Genomic DNA, 17,243 nt, shown 5'->3' with positions numbered 1-17,243 from the left:
CAGTTTCCAAAAGATGTTTATGTTTTCTTTCAACTACTCCATTTTGCTGTGGAGAGCTTCTACATGTTGTTTGATGTATTATTCCCTTTTCTTGTAAGAAATCAACCCTTTCTTTGCTTGATCCGAGTTCAAAAGCATTATCAGATCTCAAAATCTTTATTCGTTTCTCAAATTGATTCTCAACCATCGCTATAAATCCTTTAAGAACTTGAAAAGCATTACTCTTTGTACTTAAAAGATGAGTCCATGTGGATCTTGTGAAATCATCAACTAATGTTAAGAAGTAACATTGTCCATTATATGTTTTGGTGTTGTATGGACCCCATGTATTAACATAAATCAAATCAAATGATGCTGAAGTATGAATGGAACTTTGTTTAAAAGGAAGTTTGTGTTGTCTAGCCTTTGGACATACATCACAAACAAATTCATCATTACAAAGATTAGAACTAAGAAAACTCAAGCTTTTAAGTTTGTACAATGGTAAATGACCAAGACGTTTGTGTCATAATGAAACAACATCATCACTAGACACAACATTACAAAGAGACTGAACAAAGAACATATAGGAATTAGAATGTTTTGAATCAGAAGTAACAGACAAAGCAGTGCTATTATTTCCTTGAGATCTTGACTTGAAGATGTAAAGACCAGATTGATATCTACCAAGAACCAGAGGCCTCTTCATAGAAGGGCCCTGCAATAAGAAGCAATATTGTTCAGAAAACACAACAAAAGATTTGAACTGTTTGCATAACCTTCCAATAGAAAGAAGATTATATTGAAATATAAGCACATACAACACATTTGTTAGAACTACATTATCAGTGATGAATGTATTTCCAACTTCAAAAGCATATGTTTTATGGCCATTTGGAAGAGTGATAGAATGAGGACGATCAAGTTTTCTGATATGAAACAAAAAAGACATATCATGGCACACATGATTACTAGCACCAGAATCAATGATCCAAGTGGAAGTTGAAGTGGTTAAGAAATGACAATTAACAGGAGCTTTATATGTAGAATGAGTATTACCAGCAAAATTGGTGCTAGAAGAATTTCCAATGTCTTGAGAATCTGTAACTCCATTCTTGTCAACAGAATTACCTCCATTCTTTACAGCATTCATCATAGACATTAATTGTTGAAACTGACCACTTAGTTGTTGATATTGATTATTGATCAAATTTATTTGAGAAGAGTCATTACTTCCAGCAGTGTTGTTCATGGAGAAGTTAGGATTATCAGAGAAAATTGTAAAGATGTTCCATTAATTGAAATATGAAGCTAGAACATTACAATATAACAGATTACCACTTACTATCAGCTAACTAACTCCATTATTTACAATCTAAACCCTCATTCTATCTAGGAATAATAAAAAACAATCCTCAAACAGTAATTATTCCAATAAAAGTTTATATTAATAAATAAATTCAATGAAAACACAGTAACTAGTTAAACAAGTAGTCATAAAAAATATTTTGACGTTTTAATTCAACATCAACATACAATCTATTTTTATTGAAAAATACACAAATGGCCATTGGTAATTAAAATAATGTGATATACATTTATTCCTTTAAAAATCATGGCAAAGTTGATGTGACAAATAATAGGACAAAATTTCCCAAAAAAAAGAAAAGAAAAGAAAAAAAGATAACAAAGAAATTCACCAAAAGTTCATTTTACTTCAATTGATTTTATTTTCGTAAAAATAAACCTGAATATAACATTCCACAATGACAAGAATTTAACAACAAACATTTGAATTGCATGTTTATTTAAAACATAAACCGTATCGAGAGCAACTAAATTATGATTCAAACAATCCATGATCAAGATTTTTACAGCAATTGTCCACACTTTCCGGCTTCAATAAAAAAAATATGAACAACCATAACACAAAATTTATAGTAATATCTGTAAGATACTTCAAACATATATATATATATATATATATATATATATATATATATATATATATATATATATATATATATATATATTCCGTTGAAATATATATATGGTTTAAAGTTGATCTGTTCAGATACTTGCTGATGAAATATTGTGTTTTGAAATAAAAAAGAAAAGGATTTGGAATCACATAACTGGAAGTGGAATAACAATCTCGGTACTGTTATCATAAACAGGACTCCGACTGCTACTACTAGCAGTAGAACCTCTGATTTCATCATTTGCAGATCTTTTGATGAACTCTATGCAATCAGCCACCGCTTCAGTATGATGTGAATCACTTGCGTAATGATGGTATGAGCGGTTGTGGTGACGACTAGTGGCTGCCGGAGAAGATTTGGATGAAGACCTTGAGGACAACCGTATGGGTGATTGACTATCGTAAGTGGAGGTGGATGTGTAGGCGGTGGTGGAGGTGGTGGAGTTGGCTCTGGAGAGTGCTGATATCATGATCAACCGGAAAACTGCCTCCCGGAAGCGGTCAAGTAGCGACATCGGTGACAGGTTGGTGCTTTTCCGGTTAGCTCTTATCCTTGTTGGCATGCAAAAATGGCTCTTCATGACTGTGTGTTTTTGTGTGAGTTAATGTTCTTGAGATTTGTGTGGTGGTATGTTCTTGAGAATCTTTAAGGACAGCCTATGATTTCACATGCCATAATATATTTATATTCCTAAATCATTATATTTATAATAAAAAAACATTTTTACGCCTTCTTAAAATTAAATATAATTAATGAATTAGTGGCTTTTAAGTTTTAAGCCGAGTTGAAGAAAGATAAGTTGAAACTTGGAAGCCATATTATCCTGAGGAATGTCGTGTTTTCACTGTTGACCAGCCTTTAAGCGAATGCCACGTTAGTTGCCCTTGTTCATTTACTTCTTGGATTAGCTGCCCTCGTTCAAGAGTAGGGAAACCGGTTTCCAAAATTTTCGTTTTCTTTTTCCTGCGTAAGCCGTATATATATATCAATTAAAATACACTAAAAAAATAATAAATTATAATACTAAAACAAAAATTAATACATCCACATCAAAAAACTTTATAACATTTATCATTTTTGATAACAAAGTTAATATAAACATTAAAAATCAAGTTAAACATTATTAATTATTTCATATTCAATAGGTTCCGTATTCACTTTGTGACATTGCAATGAATGGATCTGATTATGAAACAAAGATGTATACAATGATAAGAGAAATCTAAATAGAAATGAAAATACCATCAAAGTTTGTTATGTAAAATGCCTCATTTTTATGTGTATTTATTTAATTTCACTTCTTCAACACGGTTATAATGGTTCAATTTAATCGGTTCAACCGTATTTTTGTAAAACCGACCAGTTCGTTCTGGTTTAGAAATAGACATAGAACATCTGCTAGTTGAATCGCTTCATTGTCGGTTACTGGTCTAATCTAATCGGTTCCATCGGCCGGTTCAAACCAGTTTATAAAAGATTGTAAGCAACGTATTTCTTTCTAGTCTCCCTGTAACATCCCGATTTTCAAGTATTTATCTTTTAACCCTCCCTTAGTATGATAATTATTTGCATTTTTGCCCTTTGTGGCATTTTGGTGATTTTGGCTAAGGACTTTGTATGTTGGGCGTACGTTATGTACGTTGGACGTACTTGGGTGGAGCTTAGTCCACTGGACGTACTCCGCGTACACAGGGCGTAGGTGGTGGATCCTCAAACCCTAATTTTTAGGGTTTCGTCCATACACATATACAACATTAACTCCTCATTTCTCATTCACCCTTCAGCCTTCATCTGGAAAATCATTCCTTAGCCAACCCTAATCCTCTCTAGTGCATTTTTTAGCCTTATGTATATTTTGGTATCCTTGAAGGAGCAAGTTGGAAGAGAAGATCATCCTTGAACAGTGGAACACTTTGGATCCAAGATTCCATCATCTTTTGGCACCATTTGGAGGTATAAAGTTGTGAACTTGATGTTGATTTAATTTAGGTCTTGTTAGCCTTAGATTTGTGGTTATTTTGGTCCCATGAGCTTAGTATTAAGAGTATGTGGTACTCTAATCCTTTTGAGCTGTCCTTTCAGAGCTTTGGGAGTGTCTTGAAGCATAAAAAATGTGATCTTGAAGGTGATATTTAGCATATGCATGTGTTAGAGGGTCTTAGTGGGTTAAGAACATAGGGTCTTGGACATTAAGCACTTATTAGCCATGCAAGACCATAAAGTCGAAAACTTTATGGTTAAGGACGTTAGTTTAAGGTTGGATCTGCAATTTAAGCAAAAGGGCTTAAGGAATAAGCTCTTAATGGATGAATGGAGAACAGGCAGCATACGCTGGGCGTAACCCAGGTATGTCGGGCATACTAAGTCAACTAGTCTGTAATTTGGGTCAATACTCGTATACGTGGGGCATACGAGTTGAGTACGCGGGGCGTACTCAGCAATATTGAACAAGTTTGACTTTTGATTTTCTGACTTTGACCAGGGTTAACCAAGCTTGACTTAAGGGTATTTTGGGTATTTTGAGCCATAGTTAAGCCTTGGTCTCTACCCGTTGAATAGGTGACCTATAGAGCGGCGTACTCAGCCAGCCTTGGATTTTGACTTTTGTTAACTACGTTAACCGTTGGCTTTTTGACCAAGTTTGACTTTAGGTCAAACTTGAGGGTTTTGATTGGTGATTAAGATCTTATTGATACTGATGTTAATGGATCTGCGGGAGAAAGCAGTGTAGCATGGAGCATATCGCGGTGTTCTCGGGTTTCTTCATTTCAGGTGAGTTTCGCCTCATTGTATCGTGGGTCGCAGGCACTAATACCGGCCCACTAGTTTTGGGTATCTGTTAGTAGAAGGATGTCGTAGGGACTGTATATAGTCATGTAGGATAAATTGAGGACTCTTCTTCTAGGTTCTCTTACATGTTCCTTGTTTGGTTGTGGTTCTAGAGTAGGACCACTTGTCCAGGTGGCTATCTCACCTCTGAATATATATGGTCATACACTCATTGGATTCTGATACTTAGTATGTTGCTATGCTGTAGTGATTTGTTAAATCTGTATCCTGGTATCGAGTATGTTGTTATGTTGTAGTCATCTGTTAGATCTGTATCCTGGTATCAAGTATGTTGTTATGTTGTAGTCATCTGTTAGATCTGTATCCTAGTATTAAGTATGATGTTATGTTGTAGTAATCTGTTAGATCTATATCCTAGTATCGAGTATGTTGTGTTGCCATAGTGATCTGTAGAACCGTATGTTATATGTACTTGTCGGTTATCCTCTGGTGAAGTGCCATAGTGTTGACATATCTCACTAAGAATACAGGGTAACAGAAGCATTAACCAGAAAGCAACCCGGTCAAGGAATGCCACTTGGGAGAGTGCCAAACCCGGACCATCGCCTAAGAACCCTCGCGTACTCATCTCGTATTCCACTAATCAGGGACAACCCTCCATAAATAGGGCCCACATCTCCCACAGGACAGAAGAGTACTTTCGGCTCCCACAGAGACAAGGATTGTGCTCTGAACCCACCTCCCGACAACGTTGCACCAATAATAACAACCATGTGTAGGGAACGTCCCACCAATGAAAAACCTCTACGATCTGCAGGACCTGAAAAGGTAAAAGATATTGTTAGGGATCTGTTCCCCCAAGGACATGTATAAAAAGGTCCCTTCTTCTCCAAGAGAAGGGACCGATAATCTTCTAGTTCTCTTCTCCTCTTGAATAGACTAGATCTCTCATCTCTCAAGGAAAAAACTAACTTGACCACGGAGCCTCGTTCCGGGAGCCTCCCCCCCCCCAGATGAAGTATAAAAGATTTCTTCTCTTGTACTGTGATCATCGGTCTTTCTTTTTCATACGTCAAAGAAGACGGAGTCAAGTCGGAGACATATCACAACCTTTAGCGCCATCCGGAAATGTACTCGGTGCCACACAACCCGATATACGACGTTACATGTCTGCATGGTGAACACAAGACCTATCTCGTCGCAAAATGATGACATCGGCTCTGCAAGAGAAATGCTATCAGCCAGCAAAATTGGCCACTCGGCATCAAGCACGAGGATGTCATAGAATTCGCATCGAGTATATGGAGCTCGTCGCTTTCCATTACAGACAGCAACATGCCTACGTCAGAAAAGCAACAACAGCAGGAAAGAATGCTCATGATCAACAGACAACGCAAGAACATGAACAACACCAGGAAAACCACGAAGTAACAACGTTGAACCAAAAAATCCAAAACATTAGCTTCTCCTCGGAAGACCCGAGACCTCAAGACTGGAATCCCAAAGACCCACTTCTTATAACCGCCTGTATACGTCACAAACACATCGAGTCTACATAGACAACGGCAGCAGCACGGAAATTATATAAGAACATTGCTTCTGGCAACTACCAGAATCCTGGAAGGAGGAGTTAAAGCCCTTAGAAGGCGGAACCTTGGTAGATTTCACAAGACACAACATGTGGCCTCTTGGAAAAATATACCTCCCACTCACGTTAGTCAGACACGGTAGAAGAGAGAGTAGGACAAAACCATCAAATTCTCCTTAATACATAGTGGCCACCCTGAGCAAGCAATAAAGACCGGGGACGATCTCTCGGCGGAAACTAAAGCTCAGCTGGTTGCACTCCTAACATGATTCTCCGGGGTGTTCGCGTGGCAGCCTGCATATATGACTGGGGTGGACCGAAAGATCATCGAGCATAGTCTAAACATTATACCGGGTAGCATACCGATAAAGCAAAAGAGAAGAGGCAGGCAAGCAATAGAAACAAGGCAATTAATGACCAGGTTTTGAAGCTCATGGACGCGGGCCTCCTTCGGGAAACAATATTCCCGACATGGATAGCAAACCCGGTAATGGTAAATAAATACGACGGCTCGTGGAGAATGTGCATCGACTATGCTGATTCGAACAACGCATTCCCAAAAGACCATTATCCCCTCCCGGATATAGACCAGAAGTTCGAATCCTTGGAAGGCTTCCAACTTAAATGTTTCATTGAAGCCTACAAAGGCTATCATCAAGTCCAGATGTGCCGGAAAGATGAGGAAAAGACAGCTTTCCACACCGACCGGGGCACGTTCTGTTACCAGTAAATGCCATTCGACCTTAAAAATGTCGAGACGAGATACCAGTGCCTGATGGACAAAGTCTTTGCTAAACAGATTGGGAAACATGTTGAGGTCTATCTCGATGACATGGTCATTAAAAGCCGTAACGAAACAACGTTGCTTCGAGACATCGAGGAGACCCTCCAGACCCTGGCGCAGGCATAAATGAAAGTCAACCCAGGAAAATGCACTTTCGGGGTGGAATAGGACCACTTCATGGGCTACTAGATAACCAAAGAAGGGATTGCACCAAACCAAACCAAGATCCACGAATTTCTCGACTCCAGGGCCCCACACAGCTTAAAAGGGGGTCCAAGAAATCAACGAAAGGCTGACAGCGCTAGGCAGATTTATAGCAAGAGTGGACGAAAAGGTCCTACCACTTTTCCATACCATGAAAGGGTGTGTCGACCAAAACCACTTCAAATGGACAAAAGGGGCTGAAGTGGCCCTCCAACGCGTAAGGGAGGCTCTCTGTCAGCTACCAACAATGGAGAGTCCTCTACCAGGCGTAAATCTACAAGTATACCTTGCAATGGATGATGAAGCCATCTCATCGGTATTAACGGTAAAAAGAAATAAGAAGCAGTTACCAATACACTTCGTAAGTAGGGCATTGCAAGGCCCTGAAATCAACTATCCAGTTTTGGAGAAATTAGTAGTGGCTCTAATCTATACAGCCAGGCGCCTCCGACGTTACTTTCAAGCGTACAAAATCGAAGTACTGACCAACCTTCCAATAAAACAGATTATGTTGAGACCTGAAAAGTCAGGGAGACTAGAAAAATAGGCAATAAAGCTGGGGGAGCATGACATAGACTACCACCCGCGGATCAGCATTAAGACCCAGGCCTTAGTAGACTTCTTAGTAGAGATACCAGACACACTTAGAGAAATACCAAAGGTTGTATCGGTAGATCCATTAGATCCCGAGGCGAAAAAAGATGTATGGGAGCCACACACCGATAGTGCATCAAGTACGGAAGGTTCATGCGCGGGGTTAACCCCCAAAGATCCTAGGGGAGATGAAATAACATACGCCTTAAGGTTTGATTTCCAGGTTTCGAATAATGAGGCCGAGTACGAAGCACTCCTTGCAGGCCTCATATTGGCAGAAGAAGTTGGAGCAAAACACCTCCAGGCCTACAATGACTCGCTGCTAGTAACCAATCAAGTCAACGACACATATTAAGCTAAAGACCAAAGGATGCAAAAATACCTGGAAACAACATAGAAACTGGCACACTCATTCAAAAGCTTCAAAATTAAACAAATACCCAGAGGGAAAATACAAGAGCCGATGCTCTCAGTAAGTTAGCCTCGACATCTTTCGACCACCTAACTAAGAAAGTATTGGTAAAAGTCCTCGAGGAAAGGAGCATCGACAACAAGCAAGTCAATGCCATCACAGAACCACCATACTGGAAAAAACCGTACCTAGACTACCAGCATCACGGGATCCTCCCGGACGACCCGGAAGAAGCCAGACAAGTAAAGATCAAAGCCCCCCAGTTCGTAGTAAAAGGCATGTAGCTGTACAAGAGAGGATATCTAGCATCATGGCTCAGATGCATCTCACACGGTGAAGGACAAACACTATTGGAGGAAAGTCATTTTGGCGAAGTGGGAGCACATGAGGGGGCATGGGCGCTCATGGGAAAAATAGTTCGTCTAGGCGTATACTGACCCAATGTATACAAAGATGCGGCCAAAGTTACCAAGAAATGCCTGGAATGCCACGCATTACCCCCGTTCTAGAACCAGCCAACGACAATCCTGACCAACATTAGCAGCCCACGGCCCATTCACTAATGGGGCATTGACATCGTAGGACCGTTCCCGGCCACCCAAGGAGGACTGAAGTTCCTAGTTGTCGCAGTTGATTACCTCACGAAATGGATTGAAGCAAAGCCCTTAGCCATAGGCACGGGCAGGTAGATGAGCCAGTTTATGTGGAAGAACATCGTAACCCACTTCGGCACTCCCAAAATCCTAATAAGCGACAATGGCATCCAATTTGAGGGAAGTCTTTTCAAAGAATTGTGTGAGGACAAACAGATCCACCGTCGCTTTACTTCATTCATGCATCCCCAGGCGAACGGCCAGACCAAAATATCAAACAAAACCATTGTGAATGGGCTTAAGAAACGCGTGATGAAAACAAAGGGGACCTGGACGGAAGAACTGCCAATAGTGATGTGGTCGTATTGTACCACCACAAGGTCAGGAACGGGAGAGATTCTAAGCGAATCATTGCAGGTAACCGATTTCGACGCACACTCGAATGAGGCAAAACGATCACAAGACCTGGATATGCTTGATAAGAAAGGTGAAGCCGATCAACTACGACAAGCGACCTACAAAGCCCGTACAAAAAACATTTACAACAGACGGGTGCGGGTAAAGAACTTCAAGATAGGAGAATGGGTGCTAAGGAAGAACGAATCTAGCCGCTCGGAGCCATTGGGCAAGCTAAGTGTGGCCTAGTAAAGACCATACAAGGTAGTAGGGGCATATCGGAACAGATAATATGCGCTAGAAGCACAAGACAGGAGGCCGATACCTCAGACATGGAATGCGCACAACCTATGCCATTTTTATTCGTAAAAATGGGGGATGTAGTGGCGCCCGGGCCGTCGGCCCATCAACCACACCTTGGCCAAGCGCTGGTACAACTATCTTTCAATTGTGACCAAACCATTCAGGTTAATAAAATTTCATGAGTCCTGAATAAAATAACGGTGACCAGCTTTATGTATCAACATACGAACATACGGGTGTACATATAAAAAACAGAGAGAAAAGTTGCACGTGTTAACCAAATGGCAATATGGGCTGGTCACCCACATCATTTGAGCAAAACAAACCGCTAACATACAACCATAAATCTCAGAAGATTATAACCCCTCTCTGTAAACATGTCGATTCAAACAACAACAAAGCCTCCAGGCTCTTGAACCAAACATACTTGAAGGGTTCGAAGGATCATAACCTTCCCCTCACATTTTAACATACATAAGTCCAAGGAGTCTCGAGGTGACGATCTCGACTCACTTTAAGGATCTACAAAAGAGAGGCAATTGTCCACTTGACCAAAAGCCAAGAGTAAGGCCCACAAAACAATATTTAGGGAGGCACTTTTCGAAATAAAAAGAAAAACTCACAAAAAATGGTGAACGCTATGAAAAACCATTCAGCCTTTAAACCCACAACATTAAAGACCCCATAGAGCCAGATATAAAAATGTTTTAAGAAATACATAAAAGAAACTTAAAACAAAAACAAACACACAAAAATATACAACAAAGATCAACCCTGGCGGGGACGATCCAATGTTGTGCCCTCGGCACCGTCTTCTGAAGCAAGTTCCTCCTCCTCCGAACATAGTTGGCGAAGGTCAGCAAGACCGAGCTCGCCCAAACGAAGATAGGACACAAAGTCCGTCTAGGAATAACCCCTGATGGCAGCTTGAATCGCTTCAACAGATCGTGCCACAACATTCGGTTCAGACAAGTTGGGAGCACCGCTAGCCGACCACCCTCGCACCACCTACTTCCTACTCTTTATACCAGCAGCCACACATGCAGCCTTCACGCTTCGGATAACAAGCGCAAACTCACTGCTCTCAATAACACGGTCCACCACATGAACCACCACCATTTGAAGGACCTATGCCGAATCTTCCTCCAAGATCTTCCTTCTCGAAACCTTAGCCGCCAGTTGATCGTCCTGCAATGCCAATGCGTCTTTCTCCGAGCTCAAACTCTGGACCGGTTGGGACAGACGATTGATCTCCCCATCTAGAGTTGCCACCTGATCCTTAGAAGTAGATTTCTCCATGGACTGTACGAGGAGGCATTCATCGAACTTTGTCTTCTCCTCCTCGAGAAGCCAAAATTTCTCCGCAAGCTCGTTATGTTCTGAGTTGACGACAACTAATTCCGCTAAATCGGCCCCGACGTAACGAAGATGACTGACAGTCGCCACCAGGTAAGGAGCAACCTGGGCATCGGCATATTAAAGATCATTCACCATATGAGAATAAGAAATAAGATTAAGGGACTCCAAGGTAGTCGGAGGAAATGTGTGCCGACACCACTCACAGGCGGGGCCCTGTTTTGATAGAAGGGAATCGTGCATAAGATTCCACTCATGAATATATACACGAGGAGCGCTCAAAGGCAAAGGATCAGCCTTCATGTGGACATCAACCGAAACAAGAGGTGGGTCAGAACAAGCATCCACAGTTCCTGACCCCTTGCGTGATACAGATCTACGACGTTCGTTTGTTGTGAGATGTCACTATCAGCAATTTCAATGGAAACAGGTGACTTTGCGAGCAAATAATTGATGTTTCACCTTCGACGCAAATGCATGTTGATGGTGTTGTCGCCAATGTTCTCTACAAGAGCATTATCCATAGCAGCTAACCGACGTTTGGAAGACACTTGGCTTATGACCGCGTCTAGTTCTCCGACTGGGGGCTCATTAAGAAACCCATCAGACCAAGTTGGAGCGGAAAAACAAGACTCGCACCAGGGTCAACAGTTGGGGCACCGGTTATAAAAACTCTACCGACTCTAGCGGGAGGCGGAAGCGTTTCCGCCAGAAGGACTTCGCGATACTGAAGATCACCTTTAAAATCCCCCCGCATCACTTTTTCAAGAGATAGAAGCTACTCATTACCTGCAACAGTAATAAAGCAAACCCCCCTATGCTTCATCTAAGAATTTTTACATAAAATAAAAAAGGGAAGAAAGGGGGTAAGAAGGTAATGCTTACCGTCACTTTCCATAAAAAATTGAGGCAGCATCCCATGCGATAGCCAAGCAGCACTCATTCCGACCGCCGCCAACACACAATCCGGCCAATCCTCGCCGTTGAAACAAATCCTTCATAACATGTGAGCCACCGACAGACTGTGTCCCGAAAATTGGGGCGCCCGATCTGAAGACATGGGCACATGAGGATAGCCAGGTCCGACCAAATCATCGTTAACCCACAACCACCGATCCTGCTAGTTCTTCCGAGGTGCCTTCTGATGAACTATAAAGGCATGCGTACTGTGGTGCTGGGAAAAGGTGTGAACACCCGAATGGGAGATGAATTGAAGAAAGATTGGAATGCTCGAAATTGGGGAAGGAAACCAAACGCCCGACACCCCAACTTAAACCCAACTATCTTGTTCACAGCGTTTGGGGTCAAGTTGTGAATAGAGAAACCATATTCTCACATAACCTCATCAAAGAAGTCCGAAACAGGAAGACGAAACGCGGCCTCGAAAATCGCCACCGAAATACCAACCTTCCCCGCCGACGGTTGATAAGTCGTAGACCCTTCTAGCGGGAATTGAACTCCATGTTCAGGCATTAACCCATAACAGAACTGAAGAAACTCGAACTCCTCAGGCATAGAGGCGATTTCAGATCTGGTGGGGGCCATCGGGAATCGGAGAAGAGAGGCATAGCAGAAAGAAATAGCGAAAAAGGAGAACGAGATGGCTGATATACAGAGAAATGAAGCACGTAACTGTTCCAAGAAATAAGGGACACCTAAATAAGTCACGAAGCATTGGAACCGAACCATTCCAATGGAGGAAACTATCTAACCAGAACGGCTCTATTACGTCACAAATGTGTCACGAACTGTTCTCACCAAACATGTGCCCAACTCCACGCTTGAACAACTCAGCTAGCCTGAGCAAATGCTAGCATTTACTAGCCTAGGGTACTTATTGACACATCTCACTAAGAATACATCAAAAGGTAACAGAAGAGTCAACCAAAAAGCAACATGATCATGGAATGTCACCTGGGTGAGTGCCAGACCCGGACCATCACCCAAGAACCCTTGCATACTTATCCCTGTATTCCGCAAATCCTGGGCAATCCTCCAGAAATAGGGCCCACATCTCCCACAGGACAGAAGAGTACTTCCAACTCCCAGAAAGACAAGGATGGTGCTTTGAATGCCGCCTCCCGACAACGATGCACCAATAGCAAACAACCATGTACGGGGCACGTCCCACCAATGAAAAACCTCTACGATCTGCAAGACCTGAAAAGGTAAAACATATTGTCGGGGATCTGTTCCCGCAAGGAAAGGTATAAAAAGGTCCCTTCTCCTCCAAGCGAAGGGGACGATAATCTTCTACTTCTCTTCTCCTCTTGAATAGACTAGATCTCTCATCTCTCAAGGAAAAGACTTACTTGACTGTCAGGGCTTCATTCCGGGAGCCCCCCATCCCCCTCCCTCCGGGATGAAGTCTAAAAGATTTCTTCTCTTGTACTGTGATCCTCATGCTCTCTTCCTCAGACGTCAAAAAAGACGGAGTCATGCCGACGACATGTCACAACACATAGGGATTGTCTCTGGTCATGTAGGATAGATTGAGAACTCTTGATCTAGGATTTCTTTCATGTTCCTTTTAGGTTGTGGCACTAGAGTAGGATCATCTGTTCGGGTGGCTATCTCACCTCTGGTTACTTATTGTAATGCCCCGATTCTCGAATACCAATTTATGGTTATAAATTCTCATGAATTCAAGTTCTACTCGACGAGTTGGTTGCCTGACTCGTCGAGTAGCAGCGGGTTTGGGCCATGTGTTTAAGTGACCAACTAGCCGAGTCGGAAGAGTGACTCGACGAGTTGGAGCTGGAGGGTGAAACCCTAATTTCCGGGGTTTGGCACCCTATTTAAGGGATCATTAGCCTCCCTTAGTCCCTTTGTAGCCTCTTAAGAGTCCAGAAACCCGAATTCGTGTGTGTGGTCCATATTAGTGTAAATTTCAATCTTGGAAAGAAGACCTTGATGCAAGAAGCTTGAAGATCAAGAAGTTGGAGGCAAGAACGCTTGTGGGTCTGAAGTCTATCTCAGCTAGATTCATTTGAGGTATCAATTCATGATCTTGGCCTCATTCCTTTCTAGATCTCTTTGGATGAAGTTTAGGGCTTCTTGGCTTGGTTATGAAGCTATTCTTGGGTATGAGCTCAGATCTGAAGTTGTAACTTTAGATCTGAACTCTCTTTGATTTGTAAGTCCATAAAGCTATCAACTTTGGCAAGTATGAACCCCTCCTTAAGTGTAAAACCCCATTTCTAGCTTGGATTTGGCATTATGAGTCATTAGACTCTTGCATGCACGTAAAGTTTGCAACTTTACGTGATAAGCATGCCTTGGGAAGTTAGATCTGCAGTATGGAGTCTTAACATGGATTAAAAAGCATATGTATGGATGGAGAACTGAAGAGACTCGACGAGTCGCATGGTAGACTCGGCGAGTCATATGAAGATGGTCTTGAACTCGACGGGTTGGATGAACAAATCGACGAGTCCGATGAAGATTGCCTTGGGCTCGGCGAGTGGCATGGTGACTCGGCGAGTTGGCAAGTTATGCAAGGAACTCGGCGAGTAGCTTAGGGTTCTTGACGATTTGAGGTCAACATGGATTTTTTACCTTGATAGTTGACTTTGACTTTGACCAAGGGTTGACCGTTTTAACTTTTGAGAATAATTGGTAAGCGGGTATTTATGAATTGGATCATTGATGGTTATAGGTGTTGGAGCTTGGGGCAGTGTTTCGGGAGTGTGATTTCATGGTTCAGTCCGACATTGCAAGGTGAGTTCTCCTCACTATATCAACAGGGTCTACGGCAGCAAGGCCGACCCTTTGTGATTTACATCCTAGTTTAGGATGGTTGTTATGCTATTGATATGCTAGATTTCATCCTGGTTTAGGATGGTTGATATGTTAGATTTCATCCTGGTTTCCGATGGTTGCTATGCTAGAGATCGGTTAGATCGGTATCCTGGTTATAGGATGGTTGCCATGTTAGTGATCTGTTAGATCTGCATGTTTACTTGTTTATATGTATGTGCACATGTTTGTTGGTTTGGGGAAAGGGTTGAGGCAGGTCCTGCTGTGTGTAGTAGGCCAAGACACCCTGGGCGGACTGGGTAGACTGCAGGCCCGGGCCGAGCAAATCTAGTCAGGCCGAAGGCCCAGCGAGCGGTCCGGATAGGCTGAAGGCCCCGAGGAGGGCGGTCTAGACGTGCCGAGGGCTCGGAGAGCGGTCCAGATAGACTGAGGACCGGGATTCGGTCCAGTCAGACTGATGGCTCATTATGCATGTTGTTTGTTGTTTTCTTTTATGTTTATATGATATGGCTATATTTGTATGGCGTTGGTATTTTGGGGGTAACTCACTAAGCCTTCGAGCTTACATTTCTCGATTATTGTTTCAGGTATTCTGATGATCGCGGGAAGGCGAAGGCGTGATCGTGCACCTCCTTACATTTTCATGATTGATTCTGGGGATACTCTGATGTTAAAACTATTTTGAAAACAAACTGTAATCACTTAATGGTTTTTAAATGTATTAAAAAGTTTTAAATTGGCTTGAATTTTATGGGTGTTACAAGTTGGTATCAGAGCCTTGGTTTGAGTGAATTGGAGGAACACTCGTGTGAATCCAGTCTCAAATCAAGGAAAGATTTTCAAAATGATTTTAAATGGTTTTCAAAATAAGTAAAAGAGGATGCGAAGTGTACGATCAGCTGGAGCCAGTAAGTAGACCCCAAAATACCATACGTTTATTTGATATTGTGATATGTTGGAACAACATGCTAGTACTAGGCTAAGGATCTTGAGGAATTGCATGATAGAATTTCCTGATTACATGATGCCTGTTAGCCTAGGGTTTTCCTTATATGAGATAGATATCATTACTGTAGTTACTTGTGTATGCATCACAGCTGTATATAAGTAAGATCTTATAGCCTGAGAATGTTTGATCTGGCCTTATGCTCTGTTCTTATTGATTAGGGCTTAGGGTAGGATTGGATATTTGAAAGTCTATAGGGTCCAGCGTTATGTATGGCTAGCATATACTAGTGCTACAGGGGTCGGTGGAAGTTTCATGGATGGGTGGGTAGTGAGAGGCCGGGAGGCCAGTTATGAGATATTTAGCATTCCTCTAGGAGTGAGGATTTATCGCTCGCTATGTATATGTATATTATAGGGTATTGTGGTGATACTTGAGACAAATATGGGTAGGTGTGGAAGGTAGTATGGGCACGTACTACTGAAAGCATAGGACCCATACACGTATCAAGGAAGTCACAACCCCTAGGGTTGGTTTGGGAGTTGGTTCCCTGTTATTATATGGGTTATCAGAGATCTTTATGGTATTTTACCAGAATGGTGGTTACGAGACGTCTTGAGACCGGATCCAGGTTAGGATCGGGAGTAGGCAGTAAAGATAGGCCAACATTTTCAGGGGATCGTTTTAGTGAGATCATCTGGGAGAAGGTGATCAAGATTGTCCGGGGGCAGTTTCCGGAGATGTCGGGTCTATTAAGACCACCAGGGTTGAGTATTTCGACGAGCGCTATGCAGCCATTGCCGAGATGGTTGTCGTGACAGCTTTAACAGTTGTAACGACGACAAGGGGAGGAGTTGGTCGAGCTTCCTAGTTTTGGGACATATTCTGATGAGCAGAGGGCTGCAGTTATTTGGGATCGGGAAGATGATCTGTACTCGTTATATTTTCGCGGGTGGGGTGGGAGAGGTTAGCACGTGAGTTTCTAGATTTGAGGCTCGGGGGTTTGCTCGAGGCCGGAATATGGGTCGTGGGAACTCCGAAAAGGAGTGATGATTATGTTCAGTTGGGGTTTTGCAGCTGGAAGTGGAATGGTTAATTGATGGATTAGACCGTCGTTTTGTAGGGCATGGATTGCGCCCTCTTAGTTTTCCGAGCTCGAAGGAGTGAGCAGGCTTGTGACCCCAGGATCAGGTTGTATTCCAGCTCGGGGTCAGGTTGTTTCAGGAATAGGCAACATTATTTCAGCGCCGGTGAGCGCAGGACGGTCGGTGTGGCATAAGTATTTGTGAGGTCCAGTTTGCCTTGGATCTCTTGTATCGGACGTAAAGGATTGATTGTGCGATCTATTGCACTTTTGGGATTGTAGACTATGTCTTGGGAGTAGTTTGTAGCCCGGTTTAGGGAAAAGGTTGTTTCAGCTGCTGCAGTTCAGCTGTGGGCGTTGAGCTGGTAAGTGAGTCAGGGTGCGAACCCTAAAGAGAATGATTTCTAGAGCCTGAGGGCGGGAAGCTTGTTTGGAACACCTTTGGAAAAGGGGTATTATGTGGGAGGCCTACG

At 42.5% G+C, this 17,243-nt stretch overlaps 1 long non-coding RNA gene across 1 annotated transcript; it reads right to left on the bottom strand.

The window, feature by feature from the left end:
- Positions 1 to 372: 372 nt before the first annotated feature.
- Positions 373 to 1,944, bottom strand: LOC145166751 (uncharacterized). The gene is made up of 2 exons (XR_013740693.1): positions 1,039 to 1,944; positions 373 to 697 (listed from the first exon to the last, which is right to left on the bottom strand). It is a non-coding gene; the product is annotated as an uncharacterized LOC145166751 (long non-coding RNA).
- Positions 1,945 to 17,243: the final 15,299 nt, after the last annotated feature.

Source organism: Lactuca virosa, chromosome 3 (assembly GCF_052849685.1).
Source record: "Lactuca virosa cultivar CGN04683 chromosome 3, Lactuca_virosa_CGN04683_v6, whole genome shotgun sequence".
In the NCBI taxonomy this organism is placed as follows: domain Eukaryota; kingdom Viridiplantae; phylum Streptophyta; class Magnoliopsida; order Asterales; family Asteraceae; genus Lactuca; species Lactuca virosa.
Note: the sequence above shows the minus strand (reverse complement) of the source record. Positions and strands in the feature narration are given on the sequence as shown.